The sequence below is a fragment of the Theropithecus gelada genome, chromosome 1 (genome assembly GCF_003255815.1).
Source record: "Theropithecus gelada isolate Dixy chromosome 1, Tgel_1.0, whole genome shotgun sequence".
Classification (NCBI taxonomy): Eukaryota; Metazoa; Chordata; class Mammalia; order Primates; family Cercopithecidae; genus Theropithecus; species Theropithecus gelada.
In genome coordinates, this window is record NC_037668.1 from 48983795 (window position 1) to 48995836 (window position 12042).

The 12042-nt window shown below is 44.7% G+C and overlaps 1 pseudogene; it reads left to right on the forward strand.

Annotated features, from left to right (window-relative positions):
* Window positions 1-1449: 1449 nt before the first annotated feature.
* LOC112609676 lies at window positions 1450-2043 on the forward strand (annotated as a pseudogene).
* The last annotated feature ends 9999 nt before the right edge of the window (window positions 2044-12042 follow it).

The following is a 12042-nucleotide window of genomic DNA, read 5'->3' on the forward strand; positions in this document are numbered from 1 at the left end:
TATTTAAAAATATTACTTTTCTAAGTCCTTTTGCAAACAACTTCCTCTTTTCCTTTGTTCTCTATTGCCTTTACCTATTTTAAAAAGTTTTAAATTATTAGCCAGTCAGGTTTTAGTTTAAATTGTAAGGTCTAGCTCCAGTCAATGAAGACAAAACACAGTAGCAAAAACAAGCTGCTTAAAAAATAAAGAGGGCTGGCCGGGCTCGGTGGCTCATGCCTGTAATCCCAGCACTTTGGGAGGCTGGGGTGGGCAGATCACCTGAGGTCGGGAGTTCGAGACCAGCCTGACCAATATGGAGAAACCCTGTCTCTACTAAAAAAATTAACCGGGCGTGGTGGCACATGCCTGTAATCCCAGCTACTAGGGAGGCTGAGGCAGGAGAATCGCTTGAACCCGGGAGGCGGAGGTTGCAGTGAGCCGAGATTGCACCATTGCACTCCAGCCTGGGCAAGAAGAGCGAAACTCCATCTCAAAAAAATAAAAAATAAAAAATAAAACATTGCTTCCCTCCTTTGTTCAGGGTGTGCTCTCGTCATTCTTCCATCTGCCAAAAGCACCCTTTCTGCAAAAGTAAAATTACCTTGCTAAAAAAACTTTTTGTCTAAATGCTAATTTTTCCTTATAGTACCAAAAAACAAGCATTTTACATATAACATTCTGTGTGTAAACATATTGGCTGAAATTAAAGTTTTTCCATAAATTGAACATTGGAATAAAAGCACAACAAGGTTTTCTATTTTTTTCTTTTCTCTTTTTTTTTTTTTTTTTTTGAGCCAGAGTCTCTGTCGCCCAGGCTGGAGTGCAGTGGTGTGATCTCAACTCACTGCAACCTCCACCTCCTGGTTTAAGCAATTCTCTTGCCTCCGCCTCCTGAGTAGCTGGGACTATAGGTGCGCACCACTCCGCCCAGCTATTCTTTTTTTTTTTTTATTTTGTATTTTTAGTAGAGATGGGGTTTCACCATGTTGGTCAGGCTGGTCTCAAACTCCTGACCTCTAATGATCCACCCACCTTGGCCTCCCAAAGTGCTGGGATTACAGGTATGAGCCACCACGCTTGGCCATGAACAAGATGTGTATGTAATATTAAAGGATAATGAAGATTTTTGTTTGCCTTTTGAATAAACCACAGGAAAAAGAAAGGAAAGACAAGAGATAGATTGTTTGGAAAGCTAAGTCTTCCCTCTATCAATAAGTAAAGTTTTATGCCTTTTAAAAATTTTTGAGTTATTTTTGGCTAAATGAATAACTTAGGGTGACCTAGAATTCTATTTTATAATAGCAAGTATTTTAAACCTTTGATATTTGACCAACTTTCCAAAATCAAATTATAAATTATATCTTTTTCTGACTTAATTAATGTTTTAGATATTAGGTCCCCTAAAGTCCAAAAATGATATATTTGACTTATTTGTATAAAAAAATCACCCAGAAGCAGCGTCGGAAGGGGAGTTGGTCAGGTTATCCCCAGGGGTGGAGAAGAGGAGGCCCAGGAGGAGGGGTAAAAAGAAGGTGGAGGATCCTGACTACCACTGAATCCAATACTGCTTCTCCTAGACCTGAGGCATAAAAAGAGAAGGGTGTCTCATCCCCCTTCCTCCTCTCCTCCCTCTCCTGAGCCTTAGCCATGGCCGAGGCAGGGGCTGGGCTGAGCGAGACTGTCACTGAGACAACGGTTACCGTGACAACCGAGCCCGAGAACCGCAGCTTTACTATCAAACTTCGGAAACGGAAACCAGAGAAAAAGGTGGAATGGACAAGTGACACTGTGGACAATGAGCGCATGCGCCGCCGCTCATCAAAATGCTGCTGTATTTATGAAAAACCCCGGGCTTTTGGCGACAGCTCCACGGAAAGTGATGAGGAGGAAGAAGAGGGCTGTGATCATACACACTCTGTACGTGGCCACCGCAAAGGATGGCGTCGTGCAACCCTGGGACCGACCCCCACCACGCCTTCCCGGCCTCCTGACCCTTTCCAGCCCCCAGCAGGGCCAATGCAGCGCTAAATTCCTCTTTCCCCCACCCTTCCTGAATGTATCCATGTGGCTTCTTCTCCAGTACCCTCCTTCTCTCTCTTCTGCCTGATAGAGGGAAGAGGAAGAGGAGGGTAGACAGAGATCCTGGAATTCTGACTTGCTGCTATTTCAGAACCCAGACTCCTGAGTTCCCCCAGTTCTCATTTTTCCTCCCAATACCCACCCTTCTCTCTCCAGGAATCTAGGCACCTTGGTCCCAGCCTCTTCCTTTTGTTCTGGCTGTCAAACTGCCTGTCCTGGGATCTGGTTATCTTGGCCGTGCACTCTCAACTTGAGTAGCAAACACCGAAATTGGGTTTTCAACAGTCCCAGCTTTCACTGCCAGGGTCCCAGTCAGATTCCAGAAATTCTCACCCTGACTGTGCTTGCTAATACTGGTTTAGAGCTATCCCACTAAAATATTTAATCCTAATTCTTAGTCCTTGCCTGTGGGATATGAGGTCCTACAGGAGACCTCAGGGCTCCCAGCCCTTCTCCTGCTAACTCTCCTCATGCCCTCAAGAGGAGTTAGAAGAGAGTTCCTTGTCATTCTCACCTCTAATGGAAGATGGAACAAGAATAATCATTATCCTTTCTTCCCACCCTTCTCCTGTGATCTAGGATTTCTGACAAAGCTGGCTTGAAACTGGTCACTTAGAGCCAACTATCTCCTCAACCTTTTGTTTTTCAGCTTCAGAGACAGATTCAGTGTAGTCCCAAGGACCTGGGTCCCTGGGAGAGGAAGGAAAAGGGAAGGAGCAAAGAGATGGGGGTATATCCCCTACACTACACTCTTACCTCTTAATTCCTAGGCTTTGATTTCTCTGCCAGCCCAGATGTTCAGTTCTCTTGGCCCTCCCTACCCCTTTGCTGGGATCTGGTTGTCATTTTCTTTTGCCAGTTCTTTTGCCATACACAGTTGTAGAGACCAGTCAAATCCACACCACCACTGAGATCTCATTCATTGCCACAGATGCACAAAATAAATAACCCAAAATCACACACACAGAAAGTCATACAGGAAGCATTGTCAAATGTGAAATGGTGTTTGGCTTTCTTTGGGTTATATTTGTATAAATATGTTATTGGTATGTGTTCCAAAATTATGGGAAATGCCTATGTTATTAATAGTTATAATTGTTATGTAAAATCATTGAAAGCCATAGAAGTAACCACAATTCCTAGTCAAATGTGACTTTAACAATGGCTGTCCTAAGACTTTTTGTCATCCACAGACAATTGTTGTCTTGTTTTAATCCTCTTCGAAAGGTGGTTTATAATCAGCTATAGGTCTTTGATGGGTGTTCTTTTTTTTTTTTTTTTTGAGAGGAGTCTCACTCTGTCGCCCAGGCTGGAGTGCAGTGGCGAGATCTCCACTCACTGCAAGCTCCGCCTCCCGGGTTCACGCCATTCTCCTGCCTCAGCCTCCCGAGTAGCTGGGACTACAGGCGCCCGCCACTGCGCCCGGCTAATTTTTGTATTTTTAGTAGAGACGGGGTTTCACTGTGTTAGCCAGGATGGTCTTGATCTCCTGACCTTGTGATCCGCCCATCTCGGCCTCTCAAAGTGCTGGGATTACAGGCTTGAGCCACCGCGCCCAGCCTTGACGGGTGCTCTTAAAGGCAGGTTTCTGATAACTTTGGAGATTGTGACATTAGAATAGAGGAAAAACTTCCAGGACTGTCATAGCTGAAATGTTTATGAATATCAAGCAGAACAGGTGTTAATCGCATGGACTGAACTAATAACAGAAGACTGAAATAATCCTTTTATGACTTTTTGCTTAAAATGTTGCTGATCTTTTGTTTTGTTTTTCAGAGGCAAGATAACTTTTAAGCTATTTACATTTTTTTTTTTTTTTTTTTTTGAGACAGAGTCTCGCTCTGTTGCCCAGGCTGGAGTACAGTGGCGCAATTTCAGCTCACCATGACCTCCACCTCCTGGGTTCAAGCAATTCTTGTGCATCAGACTCCTGAGTAGCTGGGACTACAGGTGCGCACCACCACACCCAGCTAATTTTTTATATTGTTAGTAGAGACGGGGTTTTGCCATGTTGACCAGGCTGATCTCAAACTCCTGACCTCATGTGATCTGTCCACCTCAGCTTCCCAAAGTGTTGGGATTACAGGCATGAGCCACCGTGCCTGGCCTATTTACAGTCTTTGATAATTGAGTGAAGTATACTCCTATAAACAAAATTTGGGGCATATTCGTTTCTCTCTACCTTATTTATCCAGAATTTGGAAACCCTTTGTGAGTATTTTTAACTTATGGCAATATAGTTATTTGCATAAGTGCAGTAAGCATCTGTCTTCATTTGTGACAGGACACAATTGGAGAAACTGGTAATTTTACCAAGGCTTTGACTGGAATGGCATACTTTTCTTTAAGGAATCAAAATTGACATATAGAGCCAATAAAAGCCCCTTGGGAAAACTGGCTTTATACCTTGTCTACACAGCCCCTCTACAGGGTTCCTGACCTGTGGTAAGTAAAGAATGTCACTTTCTGACAGGCCCAGGAGCCCCAAGTTATATTGGGACCTCAAGAGGAGAGAAATTTACCCAACTCATACAGGTATTTGACAGTAATAACCCATGGCTTGGCTTGACTTTAAAAAAAAAAGTCTTATCCAAGATTCCTTATGGAGCAAAGTTCCATCAAAGTCAATTTGAAAAGGAGTCTACATGGCAAATAATTATTCTTGTTGCACTTTATACAAATAATCAGGCCAAGTACAATAAGACTAATGCTTATTTTGCAAACAAATCAGTCTTACAATGATTTGTCTTTAGTAAAAATGAGGGCTGGAGAGAGAAAAATTGTTTCAAGAACTATGGTACACTTGTTATTAAATTCTAGTCCCGTCAGTTGTTTTTTGAGTTTTTTTCTACAATTTAGACTGACCCTGCTTATTCCTGTAAACCAACCAATGATCTCTGGCTATAGCTAAGAAGAAACAAGAGGGATGGCTAATGTAAAAATCTAGACCAATATTCTATTTTTGGGCACGTATTGGAATCAGCTAGCAACCTTATGTCAGCTTGGTTCCAACAGTTGCCTGGTTCATGGGAAACCTTCTTAATTTACTTTACCTGGGATAATTTAACTTATTTTGCTTTACTGTTGTGGAATACATTGCCATTGTACTCTTTGTGTAGGAATGCAGGATAAGCTTACTCAATGATTTCTTAAATTGAACACTTATTAATCTTCCAGATACCACCTTTTGTCAGAACTCAGAGTTATGAGTAGCCCTCACCATACAGATGATTTCTGACTGAACTCCTCTCTACCCTAAATACAAGAGACCCTAATAGTTAGGCAGGAACATCATCTCCCCTATCCAGCCTGAAGAAGTCACAGAAGATTGATCTTTGTCCCTCTATAACCCTTAGGATTAAGGGGACCCTTGTAAAAGGGAGGGGGAAAACATGTCAGATGCATTTGAACCAGAGCAATTCCATCTTGAACAGGGGGTAGGTAAAATAAGGCTGAGACCAGGCTGGGCGCGGTGGCTCAGGCCTGTAATCTCAACACTTTGGGAGACTGAGGCAGGTGGATCATGAGGTCAGGAGTTCGAGACCAGCCTGACTAACATGGTGAAACCCTGTCTCTACTAAAAATACAAAAATTAGCCAGGCATGGTGGTACACACCTGTAATCCCTGCTACTCAGGAGGCTGAGGCAGGAGAATCGCTTGAACCCGGGAGGTGGAGGTTGCAGTGAGATGAGATCGTGCCATTGCACTCCAGCCTGTCCTGGGATCAAACTGCCTGGGTGACAGAGCAAGACTCCGTCTCTAAATAAATAAATAAATAAATAAAGCTGAGATCTACTGGGCTACATTCCAAGGAGGTTAGGCATTCTTAGTCACAGGATGACATAGCAGGTCAGCACAAGATACAAGTCACAAAGACCCTGTTGATAAAACAGGATGCAGTAAAGAAGCCAGCCAAAACCCACCAAAACCAAGATGGCAATGAAAGCGACCTCTGGTCATCCTCGCTGCTCATTATACATGAATATAATACATTAGCATGCTAAAAGACACGGCAACAGTGCCATGACAGTTTACAAATGCCACGGCAACATCTGGAAGTTACCCTATATGGTCCTAAAAGGGGAGGAATCCTCATTTCTGGGAATTGCTTGCCTCTTTCGTGGAAAACTCATGAATAATTTATCCCTCGTTTAGCATATAATCAAGAAATAACTATAAGTATAATCAGTTGAGCAGCCCATTCCGCTGCTCTGCCTGTGGAATGGACATTCTTTCATTCCTTTACTTTCTTAATAAACTTGCTTTCACTTTATGAACTCACCCTGAATTCCTTCTTGTGTGAGGTCCAAGAACCCTCTCTTGGGGTTTAGATTGGGACCTCTTTCTGGTAACATTGTTATCACACTCAAGAATTTTTTTTTTTTTTTTTTTTTTTTTTTTTTGAGACGGAGTCTCGCTGTGTCGCCCAGGCTGGAGTGCAGTGGCGCGATCTCGGCTCACTGCAAGCTCCGCCTCCCGGGTTCACGCCATTCTCCCGCCTCAGCCTCCGAGTAGCTGGGACTACAGGCGCCCGCCACCACGCCCGGCTAGTTTTTTGTATTTTTAGTAGAGATGGGGTTTCACCATGTTAGCCAGGATGGTCTCGATCTCCTGACCTCGTGATCCACCCGCCTCGGCCTCCCAAAGTGCTGGGATTACAGGCTTGAGCCACCGCGCCCGGCCAAGAATTTTTTATAACAAATATATTTAAATAGAATTCACATCTCATACAATTCACCCATTTAAAGAATATAATTCTATGCTTTTAGCATACCCAGTGTTATGAAATGATCAGCACAACCAATTTCAGGATATTTTTATCACCCTAAAAAGAAGCGTGTACCCGTTAACAGTCACTCCCCATTTTTCCTTCAAACCTCTTCTCTTGCTCCTTACCCCCCACCCCAGCACTAGGCAGCTACCAATCGACGTTCTGTCTCCGTGGATTTGCCTATTCTGGACATTTCAAAAAAATGGAATTATACAATATGTGGTCCTTTGTAGCTGGCTTCTTTCAGTTTGCATATGTTTTCAAGATCTGCCCATTTTGTAGCACGTATCAATACTTCTTTTCTTTTTTGAATTGAGGTAAAAGTCACATAACGTTCACCATTTCAATAATTTTAAAGTGTACAGTTCAGTGGCTTCCAGTACATTTACAATGTTAGGCAACTGTCTTCTCCTGTTCCTGCTGTTGCAACAAAATATCTTAAACCGGGTAATTTATAAACAACAGAAATTTATTTCTCACAGTTCTGGAGGCTGGGAAATCCAAGTTCAAGGCGTCAGAAGATTTGGTGTCTGATGAGGGCCTACTAATCGTAGATGGTGCCTTCTCTGTGCCTTCACATGGCAGAAGGGTGCTAACCAGCTCCTTCTGACCTCTTTTGTTTTTTAATTAATTTTTTTTTTTGAGTCAGGGTCTTACTCTGTCACCCAGACTGAAGTGCAGTGGCAAGATCAAGGCTCACTACAGCCTCAACATCCAGGAGCTCAGGTGATCCTCCCATCTCAGCCTCCCGAGTAGCTGGGACTACAGGCATGCACAACCATGCCTGGGTAGTTTTTGTATTCTTTATAGAGACAGGTGTCCACCATGTTGCCCAGCCTGGTTTTGAACTCCTAGGCTCAAGTAACGTACCTGCCTTGGTCTTCCAAAATGCTAGGATTATAGGCATGAGCTACTGCACCCAGCCTTCTGACCTCTTTTATAATGGCACTAACCCCATCTTATGACCTTGTCACCTGCTAAAGGCCCCACCTCTTAATGCTATCCTATTGGGTATTAGGTTCCAACATATAAATATGGGGGGCACACCAACATTCAGACCACAGGATTTTCCCCTGGATCCCCAAATTCATGGTCTTCTCCATGCAAAATTCCATCTCAATAGCTCCCAAGATCTTGTTCCAGCAACGACTCAAAAGTCTTCAGTCCAGAATCTCATCTAAATCAGATATAAGTGACTCAAAAGTGTGATTAAGGCCAGGTGCGGTGGCTTACGCCTATAATCCCAGCACTTTGGAAGGCTGAGGTGGGAGGATCAGTTGAGGCCAGGCATTTGAGACCAGCCTGGCCAACATGACAAAACCCCATCTCTACTAAAAATACAAAAGTTAGCCAGGCATGGTGGTGCATGCCTGTAGTCCCAGCTACTCTGAGGCAAAAGAATCGCTTGAACCCAGAAGACGGAAGTTGCAGTGAGCTGAGATCACGCCACTGCACTCCAGCCTGGGCAACAGAGCAAGACTCTGTCTCAAAAAAAAAAAAAAATGGCCAGGTGCAGTGGCTAACGCCTGTAATCCCAGCACTTTGAGAGCCTGAGATGGGTGGATCACAAGGTCAGGAGTTCAAGATCAGCCTGGCCAAGATGGTGAAACTCTCTGTCTACTAAAAATACAAAAATTAGCCCGGCGTGGTGGCGGGTGCCTGTAATCTCAGCTATTTGGGAGGATGAGGCAGAAAATTGCTTGAACCTGGGAGGTGGAGGTTGCAGTGAGCCGAGATTGCGCCACTGCACTCCAACCTGGGAGACAGAACGAGACTCCGTCTCAAAAAAAAAAAAAAAAAAAAAAGTGTGATCTATCCTGAGGCAAATGGCAAATTGTTCTTCAGCAGTGAGCCTGTGAAATCAAACAAGGTATGTGCTTTCTAAATACAATGGTGGCACAGGCAAGGACAGGCATTTTTATTCCAAACAGGAGTAGGAAAGAAGAAAGAAGTAAGAGATCTCAACCAAATAAAAAACCCAACAAGGCAAACATTAAATCTTAAGGCTCCAGAATATTCTTTCTTGACTCGATATTCTGCAATCTGGACACACCGGGTTGGGGACTGGACTCCCAAGCCTCCAGACAACCTTGTTCCCATGGCTTTGCTAGGCCCAGCCCATACCACACCTGTCATAGGTTAGAGTACGGTGCCTACAGCTGTCCCAAGCTGGAACTGCATGTCCATGGCTCTACCTTTCTAGGGTCTTGGGAACAGCCCCACTCCCACATCTCTGCTAAGGATTTCCCTGTTGGAGGCTCTCTGAGGTGGTCTCACCCTTGTGATAGCTTCTGCCTGGGTCATGATGCCAAGGCTCCGGGTGGCTCCATCCTTTAAAATGTAGGTGGAGACAGGCATGTCCCACATCTCATGCACTCTTTGGACCAGTGGAGATGGCACCATGCAGACTTCACAAAGGTCTACTGTCTGTGCCTGCTGGAGGAGCAGCCTGAGCTACACAGCTGGGGTGGCCGAGGAGCACTGAAATCATTTTGTTCCCAAGGCCTTAGCATTCTGGGCCTGTGCTGGGATAAGCAGCCCCAACAGTCTCCAAAATGCCTTTGGGGTCATCCTTCCATTCCAGATGAACAGCGTCTGGCTCTCTTCTATTTGCATGAATCTCCTTACCAAATGGTTGCTTGGCCACACCCTTGGTGTTCCCTCCCAACCATGATTTTTCTTTTCCTTTTTTTTGAGACAGGGTCTTTCTCTGTCATTCAGGATAGAGTACAGTGGTGCAATCTCAGCTCACTGCAGCTGCAACCTCCCAGGCTCAAGCAATCTTCCCAGCTCAGACTCCGGAGTAGCTGGGACTACAGGTGCTTGCCACCGTGCCCAGCTGCTTTTTTTTTTTTTTTTTGAGACAGAGTCTCGCTCTGTCGCCCAGGCTGGAGTGCAGTGGCGCGATCTCAGCTCAGTGTAAGCTCCGCCCCCTGGGTTCACGCCATCACGCCATTCTCCTGCCTCAGCCTCCCAAGTAGCTGGGACTACAGGCAGCCACCACCACGCCCGGCTAATTTTTTGTATTTTTAGTAGAGATGGGGTTTCACCTTGTTAGCCGGGATGGTCTTGATCTCCTCACCTTGTGATCCACCAGCCTCAGCCTCCCAAAATGCTGGGAATACAGGCGTGAGCCACCACGCCCGGCCCTAGCTGCTTTTTTATAACATGGCCAGGCTGAGAATTTCCTAAATTTTTAACTTCTGCTTCCCTTTTGATTAAACGTTGTCTTCTCATGTTTTACTATAAGCATCAAGAGAAGCCATGCTGCACTCTCATACTTTGCATAGAGATTTCTTCTGTCAATTATCCTATTTCATTGCTTGTAAATTCCTGCTTCCACAAAAAACTAAGACATGAACACAATTCAGCCACGCTCTTTAAAGACCACTTTATAACAAGGATGGCCTTTCTTTCAGTTTCCAACAACATGTTTGTCATTTCCGTCTGTGACCTTTATCATCCATATTTCTACCAACATTTTAATCACAAGCACTTAGGAAACCTCCAAGAAGACGGAGGCTTTCTCTACAGCTGTCCTCTTCTGAGTCCTCACCAGAATCACTCTTAATGTTCTGTTCACAGCAATAAAGGTTTTTTCTAGTGTTCATTTCCAAATTCTTCCAAGTCCCTGCCTATTGCCTAGTTCCAAAGCTACTTACACATTTTTAGGTAATTGTTACAGGAGCACCTCACTTCTTTTTAAAATAAAAAAATTTTTTTTTGAGACAAGATCTTGCTCTGTCACCCATGCTGGAGTACAATAGTGCCCTTATGGCTCACTGCAGCCTCTACCTCCCTGGTGTCAGGCATCTGAGCCCAAGCCAAGCCATCATATCCCCTGTGACCTGCACATATACATCCAGATGGCCTGAAGTAACTGAAGAATCACAAAAGAAGTGAAAATGGCCAGTTCCTGCCTTAACTGATGACATTCCACCGTTGTGATTTGTTCCTGTCCCACCTTAACTGAGCGATTAACCTTGTGAAATTCCTTCTCCTGGCTCAGAAGCTTCTCATTGAGCATCTTGTGACCCCTGCCCCTGCCCGCCAGAGAACAACCCCCCTTGACTGAAATTTTCCATCACCTTCTCAAATCCTATAAAACGGCCCCACCCCTATCTCCCTTCACTGACTCTTTTCAGACCCAGCCTGCCTGCACCCAGGTGAAATAAACAGCCTTGTTGCTCACACAAAGCCTGTTTGGTGGTGTCTTCACACGGACATGCGTGACACCTGGCTCAAGCAATCCTCTGGCCTCAGCCTCCCAAGTAGGTGGGATCACAAGTGCACTGCACCACACCTGGCTAATTAAAAAACTTTTTTTTGGTAGAGATGAGGTCTCATTATGCTGCCCAGGCTGTTCTTGAACTCCTGGGCTCAATCAATCCTCCTGCCTTGGCCTCCCAAAGTGCTGGGATTACAGGCATGAGCCATTGCACCCAGCTGTCAGCACCTCACTTCTTGGTACCAATTTTTGTCTTAGTTCATTTCTGCTGCTATAACAAAATAACTTAGACTGGGTAATTTATTAACAATACAGATTTATTACTTACAGTTCTGGAGGCTGGGAAGTCCGAGATCAAGGCACCAGCGAATTTGGTGTCTAATGAGGTTCCCTCTCTGCTTCCAAGATGGCACCTTCTTGCTGCATCCTCACATGGTGGAAGGGGTGAACACTGTCCTCACATGGCAGAAGGGAACTCACTAACTCCTTCAGGCCCCCCTTTTTTTTTTTTTGAAACGGAGTCTCACTCTGTTGTAGCAGGATGAGCTGCAGACAAAACTCCTCAGACACCGAGTTAAAGAAGGAAGGGGTTTATTCAGCCGGGGGCGTCGGCAAGACTCCTGTCTCAAGAGCCGAGCCCCTCCCTGAAGCGAGCAATTCCTGTCCCTTTTAAGGGCTCACAACTCTAAGGGGGTGCATGTGAGAGGGTCGTGATTGATTGAGCAAGCAGGGGGTATGTGACTGGTGGCTGCATGCACCGGTAATTAGATTGGAACAAAACAAGACAGGGATTTTCACAGTGCATTTCTATACAATGTCTGTAATCTATAGATAACATAACTGATTAGGTCAGGGGTCGATCTTTAACTACCAGGCCCAGGGTGTGACGCCGTCCTGTCTGCTTGTGAATTTCATTTCTGCCTTTTAGTTCTTACTTTTTCTTTCTTTGGAGGCAGAAATTGGGCATAAGACAATATGAGG